The 22,220-nt window shown below is 42.0% G+C and overlaps 1 protein-coding gene across 1 annotated transcript in view; it reads right to left on the bottom strand.

The window, feature by feature from the left end:
- The window catches only part of LOC134343938 (phospholipid-transporting ATPase ID-like), a 146,497-nt gene extending 133,255 nt beyond the window's left edge, over window positions 1-13,242 (bottom strand). The window contains exon 1 of the mRNA XM_063042898.1: window positions 12,916-13,242. The gene's annotated coding sequence lies outside the window, so the exon portion shown is untranslated. The remainder of the gene's footprint in view (window positions 1-12,915) is intronic.
- Between the last annotated feature and the right edge of the window lie 8,978 nt (window positions 13,243-22,220).

Below are 22,220 nucleotides of genomic sequence, written 5' to 3'. Positions count from 1 at the left end.
GGGGTGGGATTTGCAGATATTTTTAACATTTCACTACGTCAATCTATGGCTCTCACTGCTTTAAGAAGACCCTACTATTCCAGTACCAAAGAAAATTAAGGTAACATGTATTAATGACGATTCACACAGTGGCTCTGGCATTGACTATCAAGGAAGAGCTTCAGGAGGCTAGATGATGGCACACATCAACTCCAATCGCTCAGGCAGCCATGACCCTCTGCTAATCACCTATTGCCAAAACAGATCATTGGCAGATTCCATCTTGCTGGTGCTGCCTCATCTTTGGAGCATATGGATAAGACACCTATGTCAGACTATTATTTTGTATTGTACCCCACCTTCAATACCATAATTCATTTCCAAATTCCTAGACCTGGGACTCAACACCTTCGCAGCAACTAGATCCCTGTCTTCCTGACCAACAGAGTGTAGTCAGTAAGGTTAAGGAGTAACAGATCTGCCACGATTACCCTCCACAGCAGTGGCCCACAAGGCTGTGTCCTTTACTCCTGCATGACTGGTTGTTCAGATTTCGTTCTAACTCATCTGCAGGTTTCCAGATAACGTCACTGTACTAGGCCAAATGTCAAATTAATGATGAGTCAGTGTACAGGAAGATCTATGCCCTAGGTGATCCCAAACCCAGCTGCAAAAGGAATATGTCTGGGCATATTTCTAGTAACCACATCCTGTGTAAACACAGTGCTGCAGAAGCTCCAAAGACCTCATTCCTGGGAGAGGAAGGATACACCAAGAAGCGGCCTGTGCCCCAATAGGGGTGTTGGGCTTACACAAGTAAGTGAGAGTACAGGAAGGAGATAGAGAGCAAAAATAATTGAAAACAACCTTTCCTCAATGTCAGAGAAACAAGAGATGGTCCTTGTTTAGTATTTCAAAGGGAATCTCCCATGAACCACAATGATTCATTCTTCTTTTGGAAGCAAATAGTTTGCACCCTCCTCCTCGTATCTGTTCACACATCCTATAAAATCAATTTATTAACTCAGTTCTTACACCATGAAAGAGTAGCCATAACTTTCCGTCAGAAAATTTGTCTTTTCTTAACAGGACAAATCCAGTAAATGCGATTTCTCTCTACCTGATTGATGAGCATTCCATTTTTTTCTGCTATTTTTATTCCAACAATGGTAATACTTCAAGTGCAAAGTGAATTTATTATCAAAGAATGTACAGTATATGTTACTATGATACCTTGTGATGCATTTCCTTGCAGATATTTACAGGAAAAAAGAAATACACTGTAATCTTACACAAATACTATACATAAACAGACAGGCTGACAAACAATCAGTGTGCAAAGAAAGGCAAACTGTAAAATAAAAAATGATACTGAGATCATGAGTTGTAAAGAGTGAGTCTGTAGGTCATAGAATCAGTTCAGAGTAATGGTGAATGAAATTAGCCACAACGTTTTAGGAGATTGATGGTTGTGGGGTGATAATTTTTCTTGAACCTGGTAGTGTGGGACCTAAGGTTTGTGTACATCTTGGGCATTGACGCTTCCAAACCAGGACACGATACAGCCAGTTAGGATACTCTCCGCCATGCATGTGCAGATGTTTGACAAGAAAGCAGAGGAGCTTTTATGCCTTCTTTGTGATGACATTTAAACGGTGTTCCCAGGATAGATCCTCTGATTGTTAACATCAAGTCAAGTTCTATTTGTTCCTACATTTACTTCATAAATGCTACGTCTCATGGAAGTACTTAAGGCACAACTTTCCTGCCTTTATATGCAATGCTACTATTAAGCCACAAAAGTGTGTACATGTCTTTCTGAACCAGTGTTGCCACTTCCCATGATTTTTACACATATTCCCCAAGCTATTTTATTTATTTAGAGATACAGCACGGAACAAGTCCTTCCAGCTCAATGAGCCGCACTGCTCAGCAATCTACCTGTCAAGCACTAGCGTAACACAGTACAGCATAATTTACAATGGCCAATGAACCTACTAACCGATATGTCTTTGAACTCTAGGAGGAAATCAGAGCATCTGGAGGAAACCCACGCAGTTCAAGGGGAGAACTTACAAACTCCTTGAAGATGGCACTGGAATTGAACTCTGAACTCCAGGACGCTCTGAGCTGTAATAGCATCACGCTAATCACTACACTGTTGTGTTATACTTCCCATCAAAATCCATCACCTCACATTTCTCCATATCCAACCTCATCTCCCAAGCATCTGCCCCGAGTCTACCTTGCTCTCACGTTCTGCTTGTATCAAACCCGGCATTTGCTGCTTGTAATCATTTTGACTCATTCACTTGCTGGGCATGTCATGAAGCTTTGCTATTTGCAACACATAACACAGACAATGAACTATAATAGGTATCTAACTACTGCTTTTAAATATTTTAGTCTCACCCAGTCAGAGTTATTCCTTTTATTCTACCTATCCCTTCCTTAACTTCTCTACTACTGAAAAGTAACTTGATTTCTCACTTTCAGTGTTCTGACGAAGAGGCTAGGACCTGAAGCATTAACTATTTCTCCTTCCACAGATGTTGCCTGAACTGGCCTGTGCTTCCAGCATTTTTGTTGTTTAAGTTCAGTCTAATTTTCCATTTCAGCTCTCCAAAGGTTTATGAGGGGGTTCGGTTCTAAAACCTTTCATTATGTGAAATTTGGCACAACCCTTAACTTTTGCAGGGGATTCCAGCTGCTCTGAATGGTGATTAAAGAAGTCAGAGCCTAATCAATCCCTTCATTGTAAGGATAAGTAAATCAACAGCAATATATTTGTTTTGGCAAACTGAAAATTGCAAGTCATTTCTCAGATGGCCCTTCTTTAGTGACAGGTGGCAGAGCACAGGTACTTAAAAGAGCTTTTTAAATCCATTTTTAAAAACATGTTTATTCTACTGAACCAATCAAAAAGACTTAACTAGTTTTTACAGACATGAGTTTGAAAGACATTCTTCAAAGAAGCAAATTAAGTCTTTGTTAGGAACAAACTAAATAAAACCTTTATTGTAGAAAATATGTATAAAGCAATTTTATAATTTTTAATATACTTTTACAAAATTTTATCAAGTACATTAAAATTTAAAAGATCTCCATGCTATCAAATTTTAATGTAGTCAGCACCTTCATTATCTTCGCTTTTACACTAGAAGTACCTTCTTTGAATGTGAAAGCAAGGACAAATTACTCATTTAGCACATTACCAATACTTCCAGCATCCTTTTACAGGTTCTCAATCTTGTTCCTGTAAGCACCATTCTTCCATTTACTGCCCTTTGGAAATGTACGTTCTTGTAGAACTTCTTTGTATTTCCATTTATGTTGGTTGCTACAATAAAATTATGATAATCTACCATCCAATCATTCAGAATTGCTGAGCAAAAAAAATGAACTGCCAGAAGAATGCAGCTGGCCAAGGAGAATCCATGGGGACTAAGGTCTCCATTCATAAATGCTGATGTTTAAGCATGCTGCTCACCAGAAGATTGCTGCACTCCTTTCCACTCACCAGCATCAAGTTCTCCTGCTTCTTTCCACTCACCAGTACTTCTCTCTCACCGAGCCCTGGTTCCCACAATTCCATCCAACTCTCAAGGTCCCAGTTCACACACTCCCGTACCACTCCCCAGAGTTTTCGTTCTTGGGCTTCTTTCCATTCACTACGGCTCTAGTTTCAAACCGTCCTTCCTTCCTTGAGGCACTCTCTTGATATATTGGGGGCTGGGTTCCCACAATCCTCACAGCTTATGAGGTGGCCAAGTTCCTATGCTCCTTTCTAACTTATTCAGGACCTGGTTGACATGGTTTCTTTCAAATGACCAGAAACCCATTTCCTGCATTCCCTTTAAATATTTCTGGTACATTAGGAAACTTATTATAATACTATACTATAATACTAATTTTAAAATGTAAATTAAATGTGTTTTGGTTTTAATAACATTCAAATTCAAATGATGAATAACATGCAAAACCTTAGAAATTTGCAAATTCAGCACCACCAAAGTCCCCAAAATGCCACATTTTCATTGCGTTTAAGCGAACCTCATGTTGGTAAATTCTGTGCCTGCTGTAATTTCCATAATTATTTAACGTTACATTAAATGCTGTGGCATTTTTCATACATATTTAACTACACACACACACACACACACACCTTCACAATATACCTTCAAGCCACAGTTTGTAACATACTCTTTTCTTTAAGGTTAATGCCTTAACTGTGGAATGTGTGGGTTTTCTCTGGGTGCTCCAGTTTCCTCCCACAGTCCAAAGATGTACTGATTGGTCGTTGTAAAGCGTCCCGTAATTAGGTTGGGTTAAATCGGGGGACGCTGGGCAGTGTGGCTCAAAGGGCCAGAAGGCCCTATTCCACACTGTATCTCCAGCTAAATAAATAAAATTAATTTTGCAAGTGAAGTTAATACGTAACACTGTGCAATAGATGAACAGTCCATTCCCCCATCATAATTTTTTTTTAAAGTGACCATAGAAATTACAGACAAGATGAAGGGCAAGGCTAGAGGAAAAGCTCTATGTGACACCTCACCATGTAATCCTTTTGTACTTTCTCACTGAAGCCTATGCCTTCACACAAGATACACTCAGTGGCCACTTTATTAGGTACAGGAGTGTACCTAATAAAGTGGCCACAGGAGTGAAACCCAGTGTGGTTTTCTGTTGCTTTAGCCCATCTACTTCAAGGTTCAACATGCTGTGTGTTCTAAGATGTTCTTCTGCACACCACTGTTGTAATGCTTGCTAATTTGAGTTACTGTCGCCTTCCTGTCAGCTTGAACCAATCTAGCCATTCTCCTCTGAACTTGCTCATTAACAGGACATTTTTGCTCACAGAACTGCCACTCATTGGATTTCTTTTCTCTGTTTTTCACACCATTTTCTTTAATCTCTAGAGAGTGTTGTGTGTGAAAATCCCAGGAAACAGTAGATTCTGAGATACTCAAACTACTCTGTCTGGCACCAACAATCATTCCATGGCCACTCACTTAGATCACATTTCTTCCCCGTTCTGATGTTTGGGTCTGAACACAACTGAACCTCTTGACCATGTCTGCATGCTTTTATGCACTGCATTGCTGCCACCTGATTGGCTGATTAACGAGCAGGTGTACAGGTGTACCTAATCCAGTTAAGTGAGTGTATATAAACATCATATCTTTCAGGTGCCTGTCATCACTTTCACTTGACAAAAATCAAAATAAAAATGCTGACACTGGATATCTGAAATTTTTTTTAAAATATCAGCGGGGAGACAGGATCTGTGGAAACAATGTTTCAGATCTGAGATGCTTCATCAGTGAAAAAGTGAAAGAATTTGGAAATAGTAACAAAGGTGGAGGAAGTTGTAAAGAGGACAAAAAATCATAAATACATACCGATAGGCCACGTGATGCATAAAAGTTAGGCAAATGGACTATGATGTGGGAAAATGTAAGACAATCCACTTTGGCATGAAAATTTACTTTATCTTAATGGTTTCAGATTGTATGGTTTGTAAAAGGCTGCTATGCTGATTCTTCAAGTAATTAGTAAAGTTAACAGAATGTTATCATTTATAGTGTGACAATAGAAAGCAATATCAAGGATGTTTTGCTTCAGTTATTTAGTGCACGATGAGACCAGATCCAAAGACCTCTGTACAAAATAACCCTCCATACTTAAGTCAGGAAATTAATTCATATGAAACACTTCAGAGAAGGTTCCATAGACTAATGATTGAATGATCTTTATTGTCATTATACATAGGTACAACGAAACTCTGTTTGGCTTCCTCCCAGGCAATTAAATAAAGCAGTAGATAAAAACAAGACAGTAATAGAAAAACAGTATTAAATAGATAAGTAGCAGAAAATAAGTTGCAGCAGCATTAGAATATCACAGTAATGCACAAAGTGCCGTTAGTGCAAGTATTTGAGTCCTCGTGTGTGCTCACAGTTTCAGTCATTGTTCTGTAGGAGTGGTGTGATGGAGGCCACAGCTCTGGGATAGAAGCTGTTCCTCAGTCTATTTGTTCTGGCCTTTAGTGTCCTGAACCTTTTGCTGGGTGGCAGCGGGTCAAACAGGGAGTGGCCGGGGTGTGTGGTGTCTCTGGTTATGCTGATTGCTTTCCTCCTGAGTCTGCTGGAATAGATGGTGTCCAGTCCTGGGAGCTCCATCCTGACAATTTGCTGGGCTGCCTTCACCACGCGATGCAAGTCTTGTCGCTCAGAGACTGTGCAGCTGGCATACCGCACTGTGGCACTGTTGGTCAGGATGGTTTCAATTGTGCTTCTGTAGAAGTTAAACAACAGCTGTTATGGGAATTTGGCCTGTTTCAGCTTTCTGAGGAAGAAGAGTCTTTGTTGCGCCTTTTTTTCAAGCAGTGAGGTGTTGATGGTCCATGTCAGCTGTTTTGACAACATAACTCCAAGGAACTTTAGGTTTTCCACACTTTCTACTACCTCTCCGTGTATATTGGGGGGGTGTACTCTGTCCTTTGATCTCCTGAAGTCAATGATCATCTCTATTGTTTTAGAAGTATAAAAGACCAGGTCGTTGTCCTTACACCACTCTGTCAGATGATCCACCCCAAGCCTGTAGGCCATTTCATCCACATCCAAGATCAGGCCAACCACTGTGGTATCGTCCGCAAATTTAATTATGGATTTGGAGGTGTAGATGGGGGTGCAGTCATGTGTGAAGAGTGTGTAGAGCATAGGGCTCAGCACACAGCCCTATTTTTAAGATGAGGATAGTGGAAGTGTGCTTACCAATTCTGACTTGCTGTGGTCGGTCTGTGAGAAAGCCCATGACCCATGAGCACAGGGAGGAACCAAGGCCAAGAGTGTTCAGTTTGCTGACCAGTTTATGGGGGATGACCGTGTTAAATGCAGAACTGAAGTCCACAAATAACATCCTCACATAAGTGTTCGGTTCCTCTAAGTGAGTCAGAGCAATATGGAGGGCTGTTGTGATTGCATCCTCTGTGGAGGGGTTTGCCCGGTAGGCAAACTGGTGTTTGTCCAGATCAGGTGGGATTATAGCCTTAAAGTGTGAGAGCACAAGTCTCTCACACCTTAAATGACTAATAAATGAAGGTCACGTGTTGTTTTATGAGGGAAGGCTGGATCCTTCTGCCATATTGTACCATGTCTTGTTTTACAGCAAACAAAGGAAGCAACCATGACACTCCCTTAAAAGTTAATAAGTAAATGATCCCGCTTCCACAGAGCTACTGCTTCCCACCGTGAATATTAAGTAAATCCAATTTGCCTCCATTCCTTCCATTTAATTGTTCTTCAGAACTATAGTTGTTTTCCTCATCCTACTCACTAACTCTCCATGATAATATGCAACGTCGCTTGAATTTCATCGATGCTGTGGTGCAGTCATATAAGCAATTCATTTGCAATTCATTCAGATAATGATAAAAAGCAAATTACAGCTTACAGAATGAATAAGAACTGAAAATGCTAGAAGCGCTCACCATGTCATGCAGGATCTGTAGAAAGAGAAACATGATTAACGTGACAGATCAAAGATCTTTCATTAGAACTGGGAAAGAGAGAAGACGTTGGTTTTAATTTGCAGAGGGGTTTGGGGAGGATTGGATAAGAGAAAGAGGTGAGACAGTATTACAATGGGAATAAGCTGTGAATAAGATCATTTAATCATTGATTAATGGGAGCAGTTAGAGAGACATTACATGAATAAAGAGATAGAAATTATTAAATGAGAACAGTTTGATTGAAAGTATGCTGTTCCTTTCACTTTTCAAAGTAAAAATCTTGCTTCCATAAGTTGCTAGCTTGAGTTGTTCTTAATTTGGACAAGAGAACTATTTAATACTCGATTGCAGTGAGGCAGAAGCTGTCCATAAGATTTACCCAAACAGAGCATGTGAAACCCCAAGGCATCAGGTCAAATGAAAGGAAGCAAACTTTTGGCTTCCCTCACTTGATATTGCATTGATGTTGAACAACACTTACAATACTACCAGTGACAAGGACAGGCAAAATGTACTCTCAGTGTAGAACTTCAATGTTTGTGGTAAAGAGTAGTTTTGTTGCATCTCACTGACAGAGGTATCTAAAATCACAGCAACAAGTCTAAGTCTGCAGGAGGTATTAAGTGAACTAAAAAGAGGGACAAACCTGCTTGACCTCACCATTAGCAACCTACCTGCTTGAGGCTCATGTCCTTGACAGTACTAGTAACAGTAAACACTCCACATTCCTCATGGAGTCTATGTCCCAGCTCCACATTTAGGACAATCTCCGTATCACTGTGCTGTACTTGCATCATGGAAAATAGGATAGATTCAGAAGAGATTTGGCAGCCCAAATTATTTGGGGCAGCACAGTAGCATAGTAGTTAACACAGTGCTTTACAGTACCAGTGACCCAGATTCAATTCCTGCCGCTGCCTGTAAGGAATTTGTACATTCTCCCCATGACCGCACAAATTTTTATACTTATACTTTATACTTTATATTTTATTGTCGCCAAACAATTGATACTAGAACATACAATCATCACAGCAATATTTGATTCTGCACTTCCCGCTCCCTGCATTACAAATTGATAGTAAATATTAAATATTTAAATTATAAATCATAAATAGAAAGTAGAAAAATGGAAAGTAAGGTAGTGCAAAAAAACCAAGAGGCAGGTCCGGATATTTGGAGGGTACGACCCAGATCCGGGTCAGGATCCGTTCAGCAGTCTTATCACAGTTGGAAAGAAGCTGTTCCCAAATCTGGCCGTGCAAGTCTTCAAGCTCCTGAGCCTTCTCCCGGAGGGAAGAGGGACGAAAAGTGTGTTGGCTGGGTGGGTCATGTCCTTGATTATCCTGGCAGCACTGCTCCGACAGCGTGCGGTGTAAAGTGAGTCCAAGGATGGAAGATTGGTTTGTGTGATGTGCTGCGCCGTGTTCACAATCTTCTGCAGCTTCTTTCGGTCTTGGACAGGACAACTTCCATACCGGGTTGTGATGCACCCTAGAAGAATGCTTTCTACGGTGCATCTATAAAAATTAGTGAGAGTTTTAGGGGACAGGCCAAATTTCTTTAGTTTTCTCAGGAAGTAAAGGTGCTGATGGGCCTTCTTGGCAGTGGACTCTGCTTGGCTGGACCAAGTCAGGTCATTTGTGATATTGACCCTGAGGAACTTAAAGCTTTTGACCTGTTCCACTTGCGCACCACCGATGTAAATTGGGTCATGCGGTCCGATACTCCTTCTGAAGTCAACAACCAATTCCCTTCGTCTTGCTGACGTTGAGGGATAGGTTATTGTCTTTGCACCATGCCACCAGGTTCTTAATTTCCTCCCTGTACTCAAACTCATCATTACCCGAGATACGGCCTACAATTGTGGTGTCATCAGCAAACTTATATATTGAGTTTGATGGAAACTTGGCTACACAATCATGGGTGTACAGTGAGTACAGCAGGGGGCTGAGTACACAGCCTTGTGGGGCACCAGTGTTCAGAGTGATTGTAGAGGAGAGCTTGTCCCCTATTTTTACAGCCTGGGTCCTGTCTGTGAGGAAGTTGAAGATCCAGCGGCAGATCTGAGTGCTAAGGCCCAGGTTCCAGAGTTTAGGAATCAGTTTATTTGGAATGATGGTATTAAAGGCAGAGATGTAGTCAATGAAAAGGAGCCTTACATATGTGTCTTTATTCTCCAGGTGTTCTAAGGAGGAATGTAGGGCCAGAGAGATGGCATCTGCTGTTGACCTGTTGCTCCGGTAGGTTAATCACAAAGCGTCGAGGTTGACCGGTAGGCTGTGGTTGATGTGTGCCATAACCAATTGCTCAAAGCACTTCATAGTAATTGATATCAGAGCCACAGGTCGATAGTCATTCAGGCATGCCACCTTGCTCTTCTTTGGCACCGGGATTATCGTTGCCTTCTTAAAACACGGGGGGATCTTAGACTGAAGCAAGGAGCAGTTGAAGATGTCAGCAAACACTCCAGCTAGCTCGCTTGCACAGGCCTGGAGAACCCATCCTCTAGAATTTCCTCTAGGTGCTTCAGTTTCCTCCACAGTCCAAAGATGCACCGGTTGGTAGATTCCAATCACAAACACGAGAAAATCTGCTGATGCTGGAAATCCAAGCAACACGCAAAATGCTGGAGGAACTCAGCAGGCCAGACAGCATCTACGGGCAGGAGTACAGTTGACATTTCGGGCCGAGACCCTTCATCAGGACCGGTTTGGTTGGTCATTGTAAATTGTCCCATGACTAGGCTAGCATTAGACTGGGAGATTACCGGGCAGTGAGGCTCAAAGGACTGGAAAGACCTACGTTTCTCTGTAGGCATACGGTGCATTGGCCTTCATCAATTGTGGGATCAGCTTAAGAGACGAGAGGTAATGTTGCAGCTATATAGGACCTCGGTCGGACCCCACTTGGAGTACTGTGGTCAGTTCTGGTCGCCTCACTACAGGAAGAACATGGAAACCATAGAGAGGGTGCAGAGGAGATTTACAAGGATGTTGCCTGGATTGGGGAGCATGCTTTATGAGAATAGGTTGAGTGAACTTGGACTTTTCTCCTTGGAGCGGCGGAGGATGAGAGGTGACCTGATAGAGGTGTATAAAATAATGACAGACATTAATCATGTGGATAGTTAGAGGCTTTTTCCCAAGACTGAAATGGCTAGCATGAGAGGACATAGTTTTAACGTGCTTGGAAGCAGGTACAGAGGAGATGTCAGGGTAAGTATTTTATGCAGGGAGTGGTGAGTGCGTGGAATGGGCTGCTGGTGGCAGTGGTGGAGGTGGAAACGATAGGGTCTTTTAAGAGACTCCTGGATGGATACACAGAGCTTAGAAAAATAGAGGGCTATGGGTAAAGCCTAGGTAGTTCTCAGGTAAGGATGTGTTTGGCACAGCTTTGTGGGCCGAAGGGCCTGTATCGTGCTGTAGGTGGTTCTATGTTTCTATGTTTCTATCTCAATAAATATATAATAGATAGATAAACTAAACATCCATGGAACTTTGAGCTGTGATACGAATCCAAAAGCATCAGCAGCATCTTAAATGACTCATTACATAAAGGTGTGACATAATATAACAATATCAAGAAGGTTTCAAGTTCAAATTCTCTAAACTTTACTGCTTTAATGCATGGTTGCTGCAAGTGTGCAAAAGCTGTTACGCCTGATCTCAGTTTGCTTGCAATAAAAACACCTGAGTCCTCATTGCAAACCAGTGAAATGCAGACTTGTAGTAGCTAGGCAAAGTCATGATTCTACAGAGGAAAGAATGAAAGCTCATTGAAAATCAATCAAAGTTATTCTTGTGATAAGTAAAAAAATTATAATAATAAGTAATTATAAAAATACATCAATGCAGACTTAGACCATGAGACATAGTAGCAGATAGGCTCATTTGGCCCATCAACTCTGCTCCACCATTCATCATGGCTGATCCTTCCTTCCCTCCTCTGCCCCACTCCCCGATAAGAATTGTTATCATATTTTGAAAAACTCCTCCAAGTTAATTTGATCTCCCTTCCTAAAACTAATCTTGACAGAGGCAACACTCAGAAAATATGAATGGAAAAAGTATATATTCTACTTTAAAGTAGACTGTACCCCTGTCTTAGAAGTCCCAACTAAAACCTTGCTTTTTAAAGAGATACTCTGGAAGACAAGGCTCAATCCAGCAAATTGCCTTCAATTCTTTAGAGCGTGATGCATAATAAAAGGAAATATATCAAGATATAAGGAGTGTGAAGGCAGTTCCTTTCGCCCTACAACCCTGTCTTCAAAGACAAGTTTCTGCACGTACACTCAGAGACCAGTGTATCAGGTATGCCAGCTCATTAATGCAAAATCCTGATCAGTCGATCACGGAGCAGCAACTCAAAGCATAAAAACAGGCAGACATGGGCTTCAACTGAACTAAACTGAAGACTACCGGTTCGATGCTTCATATTCTATCACCTATTCGCCGGCTTTTTGCCATTTGGACAATTTGTTCTGTTTTTCGTCTGTTGGCTGTTTGATGTTTTTCTTGAACAGGTTCCAGGGTGTTTCTTTGTTTTGTGGCTGTCCCTAGGGAGACAAATCTCAGAGTTGAATTCTATATGCATACTTCGATATCAAATGTACTTTGAATCTCTGAGGTTCAATTATTGCTCACACTGAACATCAAGATGGGGAAGAAATGTGACCTAAGTGACTTTAACCATGGAATGATTGTTGGTGCCAGATGGAGTGGTTTGAGTATCTCAGGAACTGCTGATTTCCTGGGATTTTCACACCCAGCAGTTACTAGAGTTTACAGAGAATGGTGCGAAAAACAAAAAAAAAATCCAGCGAGCAGCAGGTCTGTGGGCAAAAACACTTCGTTAATGAGAAAGGCTAGAGGAAAATGGCGAGACTGGTTCAAGCTTATAGGAAGGCAACAGTAACTCTAACAACCATGCAATACAACAGTTGCATGCAGAAGAGCATCTCTGAATGCACAACAGGTCAGAATTTGATGGGCTACAGCAGCAGATTACCACAAACACGCACTCAGTGGCCGCTTTATTAGGTACCGGAGGTATATCTCAATTTCAATGGTTAACTGTCAAAACTCTATAATCTCCATCTGAAGATCCGAAGCAACATGTTGCCCATTGTGCTATTTATGAGACAAATTACTAAACGCCCGTCTTGTATAATACTTGGAAGAGGTTAAACTGTTCAGTTAACATCATACATAGGGATATACATTGCCAGCAATGCGTTGAAAGAGCAAAGTACAGTCAGACCTAATTATAAAAAAATACGGTTTTAAGAATCAATAAAATCACATCCCATGGCTTATGACGATTATGATCGACTGTACAATATTTTCAAAAATAAATAAATGTTTCAGTCAAATTCCATGTATTTTATCAATTAAAAAGAAGGTGGAAATACTCCTCACCTTAATAATTCCTGTATGGCATTGGCCTAGTGCTTTCCTTCAGTGCTTTCCTTCAATGCTTCCTTACAGAAAAAAAATTGTACTTGGCAACTCCAAACTACAGCACCATAAGCTCTTTCTTCTGTTACCGTCAACAAGTATCAACAATGAAGTGACACCCGGTAATTAAATCCACTAAAGTTCAGTTGTTACGTTGGCAAAACAAAAACAGAAAATTCAAATTACTCTTGATTGAACATTACATGAAAACTACAGAGATTGGCCTAAAAATTGTCTGGACTGTAAAACAAAATGGGCTTGTGCTCTAGACTAAAAGGTACATAAAGCAATTTTAGTGACGAAGTGGGTGGATCTACATGGTACAGTATAACACTGAGCAAACAACTGTAATCGATCGTTGGACTTCTGTGTATATTACATCATGTGTGCACAGCGCCTGAAAGGGAGTGACTGTAAAAATACATGCTATAAGGTATTCCAGCTGTCCTTCAAGAGGGGTAAAACCCTATGCACTTTGCAAATTGCAGTTTAGATCTCCAAGGAATGATTTAAGCTCCAAAAAAAGTTACTTTTCCTTTCACTAATTTTAGAAAAATCATCATAAGCAATACTTCAAAATTAGTTGAGACAGAACATCAGAATCTAAGAAAATAGGAGGGGTAGCAGGTCACTCAGCCTCTTGTGCCTGGCCTGCCACTCAAAATGATCAGTCCTCATCTCCACTTCAGTGCCTGATCCCATAGCTTTCAGTTCTGCGACCCTTCAAAAATGGACTTCCTCTGTCAACTGGAAATGGAATTATTGGAAATGGTTTATTATTGTCATATGTATCAAAATACATTGAAAAGCTTGTCCTGTATGCTGTTCGTACAGTATACGAGGCAACCTTTCAGTTCATTACTCAATGTGTTGAGCTGGAACAAGGTAAATCAATAACAGTAAACAGAATAAACTGTAACAGGTAGAAAGAAAGTGTACAGGCGCAAGATCAGGATGAGGCAGATTATGAGGATGAGTCCATTTTATTGTACTAGGGGAACCATTTAACAGTTTTATAATCAGTAGGAGCTGCCCTTGACTGGTGTTCCATGCTTTCAGACTTTCGTATCTTCTGCCTGATGGAAGAAAGGAGAAGGGGGAATGTTTGGGATGGGTGGGGTGTCTGATTATGGTGGCTGCTTTACTGAGACATCAAGAAGTATAGACAGAGACCATAGAGGGGAGGCTGGTTTTCATGATGTCCTCAATATCCTAAAAGGTTTGACCTTTGCCACATTTGTAGATAGAGAACACGAGAGACCATCCTCTGTGAGAAGACCCTTTGCATCTCAGTTTTAAATGACCGCTCCTTAATCCTATACCTAAGGTTGCTCATTGAAGTTTGCTTAATAATGGAAACATCTCAAACATCTACTATGTCACGACCCGTAAGCATCTTTAGTGTTTCAATAGATCATTCCTCATTCTTCCAAACTGCAGGGAACACAGAACTAATTTCTTTAGCCATTCATGCTGAAACAGCCCACTCCTCACAGGAATTAGCTGAGTGAATCTCTTTGGAACCGTCTCCAATGCTAGTATGTTCTTGCCAATGGAATGGGGTGCTCAGTATTTCAGATGTGGCCTCAGCAGCTGCCTGTACAACAGTAAAAATGCTTCCCTACTTCTGAGCACCAACGGTCTTGCAATAAAGGCCATCGTGATTTCCTAATCACTTGCTGCACCTGCCTGCTAACGTGTACTGATTCACGCACATGCACACCTAGACTTCTTTGTACTTTGTTCAGTTGCAATCTCCTTCCACTTAATAAAATTTAGATTCTTACTGAAGTGCTTAGTCACTCGCCAAGTTCTCACCCACTCATTCAACCTATCTATAACCTGTTTCAAAATCCTAATATCCTCACTGCATCTTGCTTTCTAACTTATTTTCCTGTCATTGACAAACTTGGATACCTTACATTCTGCCTCGTCCTTCAGGTCATTCATGTAGATTACAAATATTTGAGGGCCAAGAACTAATTTCAGGGCAGTTCACTAGTTACATCCTTGCAGACCGAAAAGACCAATTTATTCTAACTCCCTGATTTCTAAGCAATAACACTGTTCAATCCATGCTTATAAATATCCCCTAACACCACGAGCCATTATCTTGTGCACCAGCATCTTGCTAAATGCCTTCTGAAAATGCAAATCTATATCTACATATTCCCCACCATTGATTCTGCTTGTTACATCCTAAAAGAATCCAAGCAAATTTGTCGAATATGATTTACATTTCATGAAGCCATTTGACTATATGAAGCTTCTCTAAACAACAATCAATCTCTTCTTTGATTATAAATTCAGCATCTTGCCAACAGATGTGATGCTAATAGGCTGGTTATTACCCACCTTTTTGTTTTCCTCCCTTATTGAACAATGGAATCATATTTATGGTTTTAAGACCATAAGATTTAAGAGCAGAAATAGGCTATTCAGCCCATCGAGTCTGCTCCGCTATTCAATCATGGGCTCATCCAATTTTCCAGTCATCCCCACTCCCCTGCCTTCTCCACGTACCCTTTGATGTCCTGGCTAATCATGAACCTATCTATCTTTGCCTTAAATGTACCCCAATGACTTGGCTTCCACAGCCGCTTGTGGCAACAAATTCCACAGATTTACCACCATCTGACTAAAGTAATTTCTCCACATGTTTGTTCTAAATGGACGTCCTTCAATCCTGAAGTCGTGCCTTCTTGTCCTAGAATCCCATACCATGGGAAATAACTTTTCCATATCTAATCTGTTCAGGCCTTTTAACATTTGGAATGTTTCTAAGAGATCCCCCCTCATTCTCCTGAACTCCAGGGAACACAGCCCAAGAGCTGCCAGACATTCCTCATATGGTAACCCTTTCATTCCTGGAATCATTCTCGTAAATCTTCTCTGAACTCTCTCACAAGTGCCTTATGGAGCCTCAGCATCACATCCCTGCTCTTATATTCTATACCTCTAGAAATGAATGCCAACATTGCATTTGCCTTCTTCACCACCGATTCAGCCTGGAGGTTAACCTTTAGGCTATCCTGCACAAGGACTCCCAAGTCCCTTTGCATCTCTGCATTTCGAATTCTTTCCCCATCTAAATAATAGTCTGCCCCGTTTATTTCTTCCACCAAAGTGCATGACCATACACTTTCCAACATTGTATTTCATTTGCCACTTCTTTGCCCATTCCCCAAAACTATCTAAGTCTCTCTGCAGGCTCTCTGTTTCCTAAACACTACCCACTCCTCCACCTACCTTTGTATCATCGGTAAATTTAGCCACAAATCCATTAATCCCATCGTCCAAATCATTGACATACATTGTAAAAAGCAGCGGTCCCAACACCGACCCCTGTGGAACTCCACTGGTAACTGGCAGCCAGGCAGGATTTTCCTTTCAGGAAACCAAGCTCATCCATAACCTCATCCCTAACAATTGATTCCAACAACTTCACAACCACTGATGTCAGGCTAACAGGTCTGTAGTTTCTTTTCTGCTGCCTCCCACCCTTCTTAAATAGCAGAGTAACATTTGCAATTTTCTAGTCATCCAGCACAACACCAGAATCTATTGATTCTTGAAAGATCATTGTTAATGCCTTCACAATCTGTCCAGCTACTTCCTTCAGAACCTGAAGGTCCATTCCATTAGCTCCAGGAGATTTATCCACCTTCAGACCATTAAGCTTCCTGAGCACCTTCTCAGTCGTAATTTTCACTGCACATACTTCTCTTCCCTGACACTCATGAATGTCCGGTATACTGCAGATGTCTTCCACTGTGAAGACTGATGCAAAATACGCATTCAGTTCCTCTGCCATCTGTGCATCTCTCATTACAATATCTCCAGCGTCATTTTCAGTTGGCCCTATATCTACCCGCAACTCTCTTTTACCCTTTATATACGTAAAAAATATTTTGGTATTTTCTTTGATATTAGTCACCAGCTTCCTTTCATAATTCATCTTTTCCTTTCATGCCCTTCTTAGTTTTCTTCCACAAGTTTTAAAAAGCTTCCCAATCCTTTATCTTCCCACTAGCTTCGGCTTCCTTGTATGCTCTCTCTTTTGCTTTTACTTCGGCTCTGACTTCACCTGTCAGCCACAGTAGTATCCTTCTTCCATTCAAAAATTTCTTCTTATTTGGAATATACCTGTCTCGCACTTCCTTCATTTTTCACAGAAACTCCAGCCATTGCTGCTGTGCTGTCCTTCCTGCCAGTTCCCCTATCCAGTCAACTTTGGCCAGTTCCTCTCTCATGCCATTGTAATTTCTATTTTTCCACTGAAATACCGACACATTGGAATTTAGTTTCTCCTTCTCAAATTTCAAAGTGAACTCGATCATATTGTGATCAATGTTCACTAAGGGTTCTTTAACCTTAAGCTCTCTTATCACCTCTGGATCACTGCACAACACCCAGTCCAGCATATCTGATCCCCTAGTGGGCTCAACACCAAGCTATTCCAAAAAGCCATCCCTTGGACATTCTACCATTTCTCTCGCTTGAGGTCCAGTACTGGGCTGGTTTTCCCAATCCACTTTCATGTTAAAATCCCCAACGATGATCGTGACATTGCCCTTCTTTCATGCCTTTTCTATCTCATAGAAACATAGAAACACAGAAAACCTACATCACAATACAGGCCCTTCGGCCCACAAAGCTGTGCCAAACATGTCCTTACCTTAGAAATTAGCTAGAATTACCCATAGCCCTCTATTTTTCTGAGCTCCATGTACCTGTCCAAGAGTCTCTTAAAAGACCCTGTCGTATCCGCCTCCACCACTGTCGCCGTCAGCCCATTCAATGCGCTCACCACTCTCTGCATAAAAAACCTACCCCTGACATTTCCTCTGTACCTACTTCCAAGCACCTTAAAACAGTGCCCTCTCGTGCTAGCCATTTCTGCCCAGGGGAAAAGTCTCTGACTGTCCACACGATCAATGCCTCTCACCATCCTATGTACCTCTCATCCTCCGTCACTCCAAGGAGAAAAGGCCTAGTTCACTCAAACTATTTTCATAAGGCATGCTCCCCAATCCAGGCAATATCCTTGCAATTCTCCTCTGCACCCTTTCCATGGTTTCCACATCCTTCCTATAGTGAGGTGACCAGAACTGAGCACAGTACTCCAAGTGGGGTCTGACCAGGGTCCTATATAGCTGCAACATTACCTCTCAGCTCCTAAACTCAATCTACAATTGGTGAAGGCCAAAGCACCATATGCTTTCTTAACCAGAGTCAACCTGTGCTGCAGTTTTGAGTGTCCTATGGACTCAGACCCCAAGATCCCTCTGATCCTCCACACTGCCAAGCATCTTACAATTAATACTATATTCTGTCATCATATTTGACCTACCAAAATAAACCACCTCACACTTATCTGGGTTGAACTCCATCTGTCACTTCTCAGCCCAGTTTTGCATCCTATCAATGTCCCACTGAAACCTCTTACAGCCCTCCACATTATCCACAACACCTCCAACCTTTGTGCCATGAGCAAATTTACTAACCCTCCACTTCCTCATCCAGGTCATTTATAAAAATCACAAAGAATAGGGGTCCCGGAACAGATCCCTGAGGCACGCCACTGGTGACCGACCTCCATGCAGAATATGACCCGTCTACAACCACTCTTTGCCTTCTGTGGGCAAGCCAGTTCTGAATCCACAAATCAATGTCCCCTTGGACCCCATGCCTCCTTACATTCTCAATAAGCCTTGCATGGGGTACCTTGTCAAATGCCTTGCTGAAATCCATGTACATTACATCTACGGCTCTACCTTCATTAATGTGTTTTGTCACATCCTCAAAAAATTCAATCAGGCTCTTAAGACACAAACTGCCGTTGATAAACCCATGCTGACTATTGCTAATCATATTATGCCTCTCCAAATGTTCATAAATCCCGCCTCTCAGGATCTTCTCCATCAACTTACCAACCACTGAAGTAAGACTCACTGGTCTATAATTTCCTGGGCTACCTCTACTCCCTTTCTAGCGTAATAGAACAACACCCGCAACCCTCCAATCTTCCGGAACCTCTCCCATCCCCATTGATGATGCAAAGATCATCGCCAGAGGCTCAGAATCTCCTCCCTCACCTCCCACAGTAGCCTGGGGTACATCTCATTCGGTCCCAGCGACTTATCCAACTTGATGCTTTCCAAAAGCTCCAGCACATCCTCTTTCTTAATATCTACATGCTCAAGTTTTATCAGTCCACTGTAAGTCATCCCTACAATTGCCAAGATCCTTTTCCATAGTGAATACTGAAGCAAAGTATTCATTAAGTACCTCTGCTATTTCCTCCGGTTCCAGACACACTTTTCCACTGTCACGCTTGATTGGTCCTATTCTCTCACGTCTTATCCTATTGCTCTTCACATATTTGTAGAATTCCTTGGGGTTTTCCTTAATCCTGTCCGCCAAGGCCTTCTCATGGCCCCTTCTGGCTCTCCTAATTTCTTTCTTAAGCTCCTTCCTGCTAGCCTTATAATCTTTCAGATCTCTATCATTACCTAGTTTTTTGAATCTTTTGTAAGCTCTTCTTTTCTTCTTGACTAGATTTACAACAGCCTTTGTACACCATGGTTCCTCTATCCTACCATCCTTTCCCTGTCTCATTGGAACGTACCTATGCAGAACGCCATGCAAGTATCCGCTGAACATTTGCCACATTTCTTCCATACGTTTCCCTGAGAACATCTTTTCCCAATTTATGTTTCCAAGTTCCTGCCTGATAGCCTCATATTTCCCTTTACACCAATTAAACACTTTCCTAACTTGTCTGTTCCTATCCCTCTCCAAAGCTATGGTAAAGAAGATAAAATTGTGATCACTATCTCCAAAATGCTCTCCCATTGAGAGATCTGACACTTCACCAGGTTCATTTCCCAATACCAGATCAAGTACAGCCCCTCCTCTTGTAGGCTTATCTACATATTGTGTCAGTAAACCTTCTTGAACACACCTAACAAACTCCACCAAATCTTAACCCCTTGCACTCGGGAGATGTCAATCAATATTTGGGAAATTGAAATCTCCCACCATGACAACCCTGTCATTATTACACCTTTCCAGAATCTGTCGCCCTATCGTAGAGTTATTGACCCCTTCCTGTTCCTAACTTCCACCCACAGAGACTCCGTAGAGAATCCCTCCATGTCTTCCTCCTTTTCTGCAGCCGTGACCCTATCTCTGATCAACAGTGCTATGCCCCCACTTCTTTTGCTAACCCCCCTGTCCCTTCTGAAACATCGAAAGCCTGGCACTCAAAGTAACCATTCCTGCCCCTGAGCCATCCAAGTCTCTATAATGGCCACAACATCATAGCTCCAAGTACTGATCCACGCCTTAAACTCATCCGCTTTGTTCATAATACTCCTTGCATTAAAATAGTCACATCTCAAACCATCAGTCTGAGCGCGTCCCTTCTCTATCACCTGCCTATCTTCCCTCTCGCACTGTCTCCAAGCTTTCTCTATTTGTGAGCCAACTGCCTCTTCCTCTGTCTCTTCAGTTTGGTTCCCACCCCCCCCGCAATCCTAGTTTAAACTCTCCCCAATAGCCTGAGCAAACCACTCTGCCAGGGTATTGGTCCCCCTGGGATTCAAGTGCAACCCATCCTTTTTGTACAGGTCACACCTGCCCCAGAAGTGGTCCCAATGATCCAGAAATCTGAATCCCTGCCCCCTACTCCAATCCCTCAGCCAGGCGTTTCTCCTTCACCTCAATCTATTCCTATACTCACTATCACGTGGCACAGGCGGTAATCCTAAGATGACTACCTTTGTGGTCCTGCTTCTCAACTTCCTTCCTAACTCCCTGTAGTCTACTTTCAGGATCTCCTCCCTTTTCCTGCCTATGTCGTTGGTACCAATATGTACCACGACCTCTGACTGTTCTCCTTCCCACTTCAGGATATCGTGGACGTGTTCAGAAACATCCCAGACCCTGGCACCTGGGGGGCAAACTACCATCAGTTCTTCTTTCCTGTGTCCACAGAATTGCCTGCCTGACCCGCTAACTATAGAGTCCCGTATCACTGCTGCCATCCTCTTCCTTTCCCTACCCTTCTGCGCTAATTTGTAATCCACATCCCAGCTGCTGTTTCGAGGCTTGTATACAACCGCCATTTCTTAACTCAACTCATAGAGACTCTACACCTTCCGATCCTACGTCATCCCTTTCTAATGATTTAACATTATTTCTTATACACAAGGTCACACCACCCCTTCTGCCTGCTAACCTATCTTTCCGATGCACCGTATATCCTTGGACGTTCAGCTCCCAATGGCGGCCATCCTTTAGCCAATTCATCAGTACCTTCCCCGAATCTCAGTGAATTTTAAAAATTCCCAAACAATGGATCCACTTGCTTTGTAGCCAGTTTTTCAAACCCATGGATGTAGGCCATTGGATTTGGCAACTTATATGCCTTTAGATCCATTAACTAGAAACATGGAAAACCTACAGCACAATACAGGCCCTTCGGTCCACAATGCTGTGCCGAACACGTACTTACTTTAGAAATTACCTAGGGTTACCCATAGCCCTCTATTTTGTCTAAGCTCCATGTACCTATCCAGGAGTCTCTTAAAAGACCCTATCGTATCTGCCTCCCCCACCACCGCCAGCAGCCCATTCCACACACTCACCACTCTCTGCATAAAAAACTTACCCCTGACATCTCCTCTGTACCTACCTCCAAGCACCTTAAAACCGTGCCCTCTCGTGTTAGCCATTTCAGCCCTGGGGAAAAGCCTTTGACTATCCACATGATCAATGCCTCTCATCGTCTTATGCACCTCTACCAGGTCACCTCTCATCCTCCGATAATTTTTCCAATAGCTTGCCCATCACAAGAGTGATTGTTGCAAATTCTTAGATACTATTTGAAACTAGTTCATCAGAGATCCTCGGTGTGTCTGCAGAGTCCTCCACTGTGAATACTGATGTAAAATATTGATTATTCCCTCGTTTTCCATGATTCTCTAGCCTCACTCTCCAAGGATCTCATGCTTTCTCTAGTACCCTCTTCTTTTTGTTTCAATCCTGAGAAACTACTTGCTATTTGTTTTGATATTGCTTCCTGGTTTTCTTTCAACCCTATTTTGTTAACTTCCGTCTCACTGCTGGTTCTTTTCAAAGTCATCTCTTGATTCTTATTTTTGCCCCTTGAAAAGTTGGTAATTTACTGCCTCTCCAATCATTCTGATCCATCCAAATACAATACGCTCACCGTGTTGCTGCGTAGGGACTTCCAAGAT

Source organism: Mobula hypostoma, chromosome 3, assembly GCF_963921235.1.
Source record: "Mobula hypostoma chromosome 3, sMobHyp1.1, whole genome shotgun sequence".
NCBI lineage: Eukaryota > Metazoa > Chordata > Chondrichthyes > Myliobatiformes > Myliobatidae > Mobula > Mobula hypostoma.
The sequence above is the reverse complement of the archived record's forward strand: the minus strand, read 5'-3'. Positions and strand labels throughout refer to the sequence as shown.